This window comes from Macadamia integrifolia, chromosome 10 (genome assembly GCF_013358625.1).
Source record: "Macadamia integrifolia cultivar HAES 741 chromosome 10, SCU_Mint_v3, whole genome shotgun sequence".
Lineage (NCBI taxonomy): Eukaryota > Viridiplantae > Streptophyta > Magnoliopsida > Proteales > Proteaceae > Macadamia > Macadamia integrifolia.
The window spans coordinates 16,565,612-16,574,858 of record NC_056566.1 but is presented as its reverse complement, the minus strand read 5'-3'; the positions used below and the strand labels follow the sequence as shown (position 1 = coordinate 16,574,858).

General features: G+C 37.3%; 1 protein-coding gene across 5 annotated transcripts in view; it reads left to right on the top strand.

Annotated features, from left to right (window-relative positions):
* The window catches only part of LOC122092138 (pentatricopeptide repeat-containing protein At3g49740), a 9,623-nt gene extending 4,201 nt beyond the window's left edge, over positions 1-5,422 (top strand). Inside the window, exons 2-8 of one of the 5 annotated variants that reach the window (XM_042662466.1) lie at positions 139-377; positions 2,317-2,468; positions 2,634-2,688; positions 3,367-3,465; positions 3,912-4,043; positions 4,581-4,715; positions 4,801-5,422. The gene's annotated coding sequence lies outside the window, so the exon portion shown is untranslated. Of the gene's footprint in view, positions 1-138; positions 378-2,283; positions 2,469-2,633; positions 2,689-3,366; positions 3,466-3,903; positions 4,044-4,580; positions 4,716-4,800 lie in introns of all 5 variants that reach the window. The other 4 variants (XM_042662462.1, XM_042662463.1, XM_042662464.1 and 1 more) reach the window with 4 other exon arrangements.
* The last annotated feature ends 3,825 nt before the right edge of the window (positions 5,423-9,247 follow it).

The following is a 9,247-nucleotide window of genomic DNA, read 5'->3' as shown; positions in this document are numbered from 1 at the left end:
GGGGGTGGTGGGGTGCAATGCCTTAAACGGTCTTTAACTTATAACTTAGCATTCTGGTTCTTCTCCAGAACTACTGTAAAGTTGTTATTTTCATTCATTGGCAGTATTTACACTTTATTTTCATGATTTATCTGACAGGTCCTTGGAGGTAGTTTGATGAATCTATGCTAGAATGTTGTGAGCCCTTAGAATAGATTAAATCTGAAGGCATCACATTTGGGAAGGTAGCATGTTTGGCCCAATGTGCTGGTGCTAAAGTTGAAGCTTTTTGCACAAACCAGACCACCATCAATGATTTTCGTAAATATGTAATGTGATGTACCTCTTCTGAAGATTGTCATGTGATCACTTCATACCATCGAGCACCTTTCAAACAGGTATGGAGTGCAATTTATTCAGCAGTGCAGCCAGTTGTGTTTTCACTTGGCTATAAACTTCTCATAATTTCGGGGTAGATTTAGTTGTGGCAATAACTTAAATAGATCATCCAGGTGGAGGATGAAGGACTATTAGGGCTATGAGCTTGATAACGATGGGTTATGTGATCCTGTGTTTTGTTGCTACTGTACCTTTGTCTCTTACACATTGGTTTAGTGGTTGAAAAATATCTAGTTGTGTTCTTCATCCACTGAAAGTGGGTATCTTATGCAATGTCCTTCATTAAAATGCATTTGCAGCCATTATTTCACTAAAATCTATGACTCGTATATGTAGTGACTTTAAGAAATATCAGGGCAGTTGCCTCTTTCCTTTAGAATTGTGAGTACTAAAGCTGACTGTATTGTGTAATTTGGTTGTTATAAGCAACTATTAGCTTTGGTAATACTTGCTAGCTTAGTAAAACTGATGGTTTATCATCATTAACATGTTAATCTCGGATACATTTAAACTTCTTTTGGTGTGTCTGCTTCTGGTTTACCAAGTTTTTAAATTCATCAGTTTCTGATATTTCTTTGCCTTTTAATTTGTTAACCGTTACTACTTTTCTATTTTAGCAGCTATTAGGCTTTTTAGATGAAATTCAACATGACCAGTTGTCCATCGAATTGATTTCTCTTTTTGAGAACCTTGATGAAGTTTACATTTACTGTACTGCAGAGATCTAGATAATCAGTATAGTCGTCCATCTTCCTCTTTATTTTTTAAAGGACACCTTCATTCCTATTGTCCCTTTAAGTTAGTCAGAAATAAAAATCTCTGTCGTAGAAATGATTGCCAATTGTGCTCTTATAGCCCAGCAGTAAAAGGTTTATCAATAGATTCATCTCTCCTTTCATGTCTCCCATCCAGTTAAAATACGTATATAGTTCTATGGTCAGATAAGTGTAAAAACCGATTTTCCAACCTGTGAGCTTTTTATTTTTTTGGATAAATAAATAATTCAATACCAAGAGAGAGAAAACACAAGGGGAAAGGGGTGGGGGGAGGCTTATCCATGAGGAGACGCTAACCCAAGGGGAGCAACAAACAATAACCCAAACCATCACGACCAAAATGGGGCGGGGGGGGGGGGGGGGTAGCCACAGTCAATGGGGGGTAGGCAAGGAAGGTGAGGGGTTGGGGAAGGGAGAGGGGATGAGAGACGAGGGTGTGGGAGGAGGGGTTGGGGGGAGGTGGGGGGGGAGAGGGGGGGAGGAGGGGGATGAGGGTCTTTACATTAGTGATGGTAGTTTTCCTGGCTTGCTCTGCTTTATCAAAAGAAGTCATAACTATCCTTTTCCTGTTCTTTTACCTTCCTGTATTTTGATTTAGTACTGTGGAACCATTTAATGTGATTCAATAGAAAGGGTACACTATTCTGGATAATATTGTCATAATATTCAATATAAGCTTCCATTAATGGAATGAAAGGCTATATATGAAGTATAACTTCCATTTTGGTATCTTGGGTTTTTGTAGATATAGGAAGTGCTAAGTTTGGAAGTTTATTATCAGTTGCTGCATCATATGTTTTGGGTAGTTGTGATTTATAGGAGACAATCCTTTGATCTATGTATTGAGCTTTTGTCATTAGCGTGTATAAATATATATATATATATATATAGGGTTGGGGTTTTCTGGTTAGTCACCCCATATAGGTATCTTTTGAGGGGTTTCTTTTGCACTGTAGGATCTGAAATACATAGATATGATGTGTTGATTTTGAATAAAACACTATAAAGTAATATGAAAGACTGTTACATAGACCTTATTTGTATATACGTATATGGATCAAAATTGAAGAAACCGAAACATCTGAATCCTCTTTTCTTCTCAAAACCCCATTTCCTCCTTGACCTCTAGTTCACACAGGTTTTTCTTCCCTTTCTCCGGCAGCTCACGTCGTTGGTCGGCGAATCATCCCCTTCCTTGAGACTTGTTACTCAGAGTGCACTGAGCAGAGAGAGAGAGAGAGAAGGAAAGGAGCTGGATAATATCTTTTCTGTCACTGTTGCTGTCCATGAGCCACCAATGGTCGCTGCTTGCAGGTATTCTCTGCCTTTTACCTTCTAGGGTTTATGATTTTTGGTTTTCCCTTCTGTTTTCTTTCCCACTAGTTATCAATTTTCCTTTCTACTTTATACCTGTAGTGGTGAGAAAGGGTAAGCTGAACAAGACGGCCATCGGAGCTCTAACTTATTGTCTTTTTTCAGATGAACGGAGCTCCGATCTGCTCTTGCTTTTTCGTCAGTGCCTAGCGGAGAAACGGTAAATTCCCAGAGATACAAATCTGTTCTTAGTTTCTTCTATGCTTGTGCTTTTTTCATTTTCTTTGCAGCTTATTTGTTTAACTGTTGTATGAATTTTTGGCTTTATTGGTTCTCAGTGATGGGTTTAGGGTTTTGATTCATGAGTTGCCAGTTCATACACTTTAATTTTACTTCAGATTTTAGGCTTCGAATCTCTGAGATCATCATATGCGTTTGCCTTTAATTTTTTAGTTTTCTTGATTTTTCCAGAGTAAAACTGAAAATTATTGAGTTTCGATTTATAATAAAAGACAGTTTCTGAGTTCTGAAGTCCATGTTTGAGAACTTCCAACCCTTTTAAACAGTTTTCGTACTTGAAACTAGTTAGTAATCATGCTAATGTAAGGCCAGTTCTCAACGAGGCAACTAAGAACTATTCTCACAGTTGGATTACTCGATATCATTATCAGTTGGTTACAGCATGTAAATCAGCATCTGAAAACAGCATGGTGTTTTAAATCATAGCAACCATGCTTTGGAGTGAAACCTAACCCCTGGAGACACAAACAATACCAGTATCTTGTCTATCGCAGGACAGAAAAAATAGGCAGAACACCAATGTTAAATGTGGAAGAACACGTACGGTACCAATTCTAAAATGCAATTCTTATGGTGTGTTCTTTGTTTTTGTGGGAAGGGAAACAAGAGCTAATGGAACTCATAACTGACAAAGAAGAAATGGAGAAAACTTATGGGGATGAGCATTGCAGAGTTGCCACTCTCATAAAGGACAAAGGTATGTGTTTTTCCTTGCTATTTCTTGCCAACCTTTCAACATAGCTGCTCTCATAATTCGTTGATTTTGATTTATGCAAACCAATTTGCTTTAGACCTTGCATAGCTGTTCAGGGTTCAAATTTTTCTTCAATTTTTACCTACTTAAAGTTATCAACTGCTCAAAAACTCGAAAAAGGTTTTTTTGATGAAGCCCTCAAATTATAATGTCTAAAATCCATATTCGACTTCAATCTTTCCCATGCCTGAAATTGTTTTCAGAAACCCTAGGTCAAGATTTAATTCCCGGGGACCATAGTATGTTTAAGACTCTGCCCTCTCTCTCTCTCTCTCTCTCTCTCTAGTCGAGTAGATATCTTCCCAAATTAAAAATTGAGTTTTTACGGTACAATTGTGCAATCACTGAACTGATAAGGCATAATTATTTGCACAATTATAGGTTTACAGTCAGCCCCTCGTCGTCGGATTAGGCAGCATAATGGTGAAATAACAAGTGGTGCTTGGAGGACAAAGAGGAAGCGCCCTTGGGAAATGGTATTATGCATATATGGTTTCCCAACTACGGTTTCTGCACTCCAGGTATTTGTCCTAAACCTTAATTATGTCTTCTGTGATGGAGTTTCTTTTGTTGAAATTTGTTTGGTATGGCCCTAAGGCTTTCCTATTTTTCATGGCTATGTAGAAAATCTTACCTTATTGTTTTCAATTGGAAGTGCTTTGCCTATTTTGTTTCTTCGTCTATTTTGTTTTTTAAAATGTTATTGAACTGGTAAACTAGTATTTTGCATCTGTGACCTATGTACTACACACTATTGTTTCTCCTATCCTGCACTGAATAGAAGATTTGTTCCATATTGTTGATTAAAATTGTTCAATCCTAACCTTCTGGTGTATGGACTTATATTTTTCTAGTTGGCCGTGTTTTAGTTCCTGCCTGAATAATTATGAGAATAAATGTAACTTTTCTGCCGGAGTTTTTTCTGTATGTGGTAAGGGATATAAAGAATTGAGGTTAAATTTCATCAAGCCACTTGAATCATAGCCATCTGTTGTAATTTGGAAGAGTTCAGCTTCTCTATTTGATAATACTTAAGTACTTCTCTGCTGAGATTGCAGTTTTGAGTGGGCCTGGCGGCATCCAAAGAAGTCATTGGCTGTTAGAGAAGCTGCTGGAGAATTCAAATCCCTTGCTGGTATTGTTAATAAGATCAGGCTTGCATATGCAATGGTTAATCTTCTTGCATGGCAGAGGTAAAATATCTCCTAGAAACTCCCCCCTCTCTCTCTAGATTTCTATATCTATCTGTTCTTAAGATTTTTCCTTTCATTTCATCAGCTTCAACCTCACAGTAAACTTTTTCTCGACAAAGTACCTGAAACACTCTGATGGATGCCCAAGCTTGCTAGTGCATATGAAGGTCCAAGTTTGTCCGATGGATGAACTTCCTTGCTATGTGGGAGGTGGCCAGATTTTAGAAGATAATGAAGATGCCCAGGAGGCTGAAAATGATTGTGATGATGGCCCAGTAACAGAGATGGATACACAAGTTCACAATTTTGCCGAATATCAGTGTAGCTTTGAAATGACTAGTGCTCATGTACAGACCAGAAGGATGGAAGATGACGATAGTTTTGGAATTGGGATGCCCAGGGCCCCCTCACTCCAAAAAGAAGAGATCTTAGGACTCCTGTTGTTTCTGGTGATTGTAGTATAACCAACACCTTAGGCACTAAAGAAACAGTGGAAGATGGACCAGTTTTTGTTCCATTTCTTTGGTTTCAATGTGAAACCAAAACATGAACCTAAAGGGTGCATCAGTTTTGATTGGGTTTTGATTTAAAAGTTTTGGTTTCTTGTCAGCTTACTATCGGTTTGATTATCTGATTTGGTCTATGTACAATTTTGTTTTTGTACGATCCAAATTCCTACCAGAATGGATCTTACAATGCTCCACGAACCATTTTGACTTGTATTTTTCTTTGCCATTCTCAATATGCCGACATGTAACAAGTGCTATCAGTTTGAGCCTAGGGGTACAAATCCAAATGATGACCCGAATGGATTTTTATTTCCTCCTCAATATGGATCATATGATGCCTCATATGGGTAAATCGAGGGATTTTTTTTTTTTTTTGGCTAAAAATTCATGTGTATTAAGAAAAGAGAAAAGGAAAAAAGAACGATATACAAGATATTACATCATTTGGGCTCAGAGGGAAACTACTCTATCTTTGGCATTGCCATCAGCAGAGAATAAATCGCACATAAGACCCCAACCCAAAGCAAATACTGAAATAACTTATTTAAATCGGTATCTAAGCCGACACTGACTATCTAATTCTAAATCCATGACAACTAGCGTAGGCCAAGTAAAGATTGGAGAAGATAAATCATACTTTGTAGCCGACTTAGCAAGGAAGTCCGCTACAGGGTTAGCTTCACGAAGGCAATGAGTTATTTTCCACGACAACGATTGCAAGTATGAAATCATACTCATCCACCTTTGCAACCCAATCCATGGAATTTTCCAATTAGATATGAGAAGCACCACAACCATAGAATCACTCTCAATCCAAAGTTTAGTGACCCCCATCTCTCTTGCCATTTCCAATCCCAACATAACAGCCATTATTTTAGCCTCAAAATTAGTATGTACTCCCAAGAATTGTCTGAAAGACAGCAATACCTTAGCTTTACCATTCTGGAAAACTCCACCCGCCCCTGCTTTTCCAGGATTCCCTAGAGAACACGTTTCTGTGTTAAGTTTAACCCAACCTGGGAGGGAAGGACATCAAAACACTTCAAGAATCTCCTTTGGCTGATAATGCATCCTGGAATTCCCCATATTCCTAGCACAAAGAAGCGAATCAGAGGAGAGAGGGGGCCCCGTGGTTACTATCGCCTGAAGACTTATCTCACTCTTCGCCATAGCAAAGCAATGTCTAACAATCTTAGAAATCTACTGGAAGCGTCTAGCATTTCTTTCTTGCCATATAATATAAGGAACAAGAGTGAATCCACTCATCCACACACTGTTAAAATGGAACTTCTTCGCAGCTTGCTTCCACCACATAACAAGGCTGCCCATATCTACGAAAGAAATCCACTGAATGCCAAATTCACCACAAAACGCCCTCCACAGATTTAATGCAAATTCACATTTATGTAAACCCATGGATTTTCTTTAGAGACTGTTTAAAATTTCCTTATTGGTTTGGTTTCGGTTTCACTATTCCCACACAAATATTGATTTAACTCAAACCAAAACTGACCCAAACTGACCGATTGACACCCCCTAATTTTACCTACAAGGAGGCAACTGTGGTCAAGCCCAACTGTAGCAAGTATGAAGGAATCTCTTTGCAATTACTGATTTACCTACAAGGAGGCAACTGTGGTCAAGCCCAACTGTAGCAAGTATGAAGGAATCTCTTTGCAATTACTGATTTACCTATAAGGAGGGTTGATGTGGCTAAGCCAAATAGTTAGACTATAAATGAAGGCCCATAATTATTCAATTTGAACATTAAATCACTATAGTTTTATACAAAAAATAATCATAGTAGAAGTGACCCAAATCTTTAATAAAGAAGATAAATGATATGAGGTTATGGTTGTTTTTAATAAAGGGGGTTGGGTGGGGTAGGTCAGGCTACAATGAGTCGGTTCAGGTAAGAACTATAGTACCTTTCCTGTTTACTAATTAAGGAAACACCTCCCATGCCCACTTTTACAGTTCTACATCCCCTGCTGTACCAAGACCCCAACTGCCCAAATATGTCTAGAAAGTTGATTCCCCTCGAAGATATTCATTTCTCAAACCCAATAACTCATCTACCCAAGTATGTTTGAAAAATTGACATGAAATAAATAAATGCCAATCAATTCTCGGGCATGATGATAGAAGGGACAATCATTAGGTAAGGAAAAGAGATGATTGAGGTTATTTTAGTGTGAACACTATTCATTAACAGTTTCTATAGGACATATTTGGATGTAGGATGATCTTTTGCTTTCCACAAATACGACCATATCAAGGACTTACAACTTATTTATTAGGATGCTCTTTAAGAAAGAATAAAATTAGCTGCAATTTTTGTAGTTAAAGTGTCTTTCTTTGAGCAATGGCAGAAAAGGGAGTTCTCAAAATCCACCCAAGAGAGGAGGGTGGTAAAAATCTTAGAAACCACCGGCTTTTGAAAGAGAAATGTGACAAGTGTTGCATTCCATCTTCATTGGACAAGTGGCAAGTTCTAAACATTCACTAACAAGAAAACACACCTCTAATAGCTCCTCTCAAGTATTCTTTGAAAATCCCTTAAAATAACGACACCTACTTCTACATGATTGCCTTAACTGACTTTGCTATGAATAATTGAACTAAAAGAGTTTTGGTGGATTCGAACCACCATCCCTTGGAACATAATTAAGACATGCTCATGTTCCAAGTGTTCTACCAATTGAGCTAAAGACCCATAAAGTGGAGTTGTCAAGTAAAGATGCAATAAGACTACAAGAATTTCATTTCTTACTTTTTATACAGAATTTCACTTCGTGTGAGTAGAATTTTATAAAAATGCAAGAAGTAACAAACTAAGTGAGTTATTAAAATAGAATTTCACCATTGCAGTCAAGTTGATCAAAACCATATGGTAGATGAGTCCTGTAGTAATCTCCTACCATATGGTAGAAGACGTCCTCATATAAACTAGCCACATAAAAAACATAAACAACTTAGCACCAAAAAATACAGCAGATGTTCTTACATTCAGCAACTCATCTATATCACAACCCTACAACACATGAAATATATTTGCAACTCATCTAGCTTGCAAACATATGTAGATTTCTATGCAGATGAATATGATTTTATCAAAAGAAAGCCTCAAAACTGAAATAAACACAATATAATATCAGAATACTAGTCTCAATCTGAGTCAGCCCCTCCCTAATCAAATGAATTAGGTACCTCTGTTATTCTCCCTTTTTCCTCTATTCAACTTTGGTCTCATATTTTTGTTCTTAGATTAGATATCCAAACATCCACTGCTAGTTAACTTCACTTGTAAAGAGAAAAAAAATGATACCGTTTCTTCAACCATAGATTGGGAAATTCAGGGGAAGCCTTACCAGCATAAACATCGGCAAAATCATTGAGACCCAGAAGATACGGAGAAGTTTCCAACTCTAGGAGACACTGCCTTCAGTTAGTCCTCTTTTTTTTTTAACATTAGCAGGTTCATTCATGCAATCAAATAACCAATTCCCTATAGAATCTTAAACAATGAGATTTGATAAAGAATATTGAACCCCTAAAAAACAACATCCTTATTGTTGAATCCTACTGCACTCTTCAAACGCAGGGCTAGACCACTCCCAAACAGAGACACCATCAATAACTTTTCCATTTTATTAAAACCTTTAGCTCATTCATTGCAGGGGCCTCAATATTGCAGGTGAAATCAAATGTTAAAAAAAAATTCCAATAAAACACTTCAGTACAATGTACCAAATCAATAAATAAAACACCATCAATAACTTTCAGCTTATTCATTACAAAATTGCAGCTGCTTTTAAAGTTCCAGCAAATGAAGTTGTCCACATGACAAACAGAAACCTAAAATTTTTAGAAAATATCAAATAGTAACACAATTGAGAGAATATTGTCATGCTACTATGTGGGGGAATTCACTAGACACACTTGATTGGTTAATTTTCACAAAATGAATACATTAAAAAACTAAGAACAAAAATGATTCAAACATAACCAAACAAAGGGGAG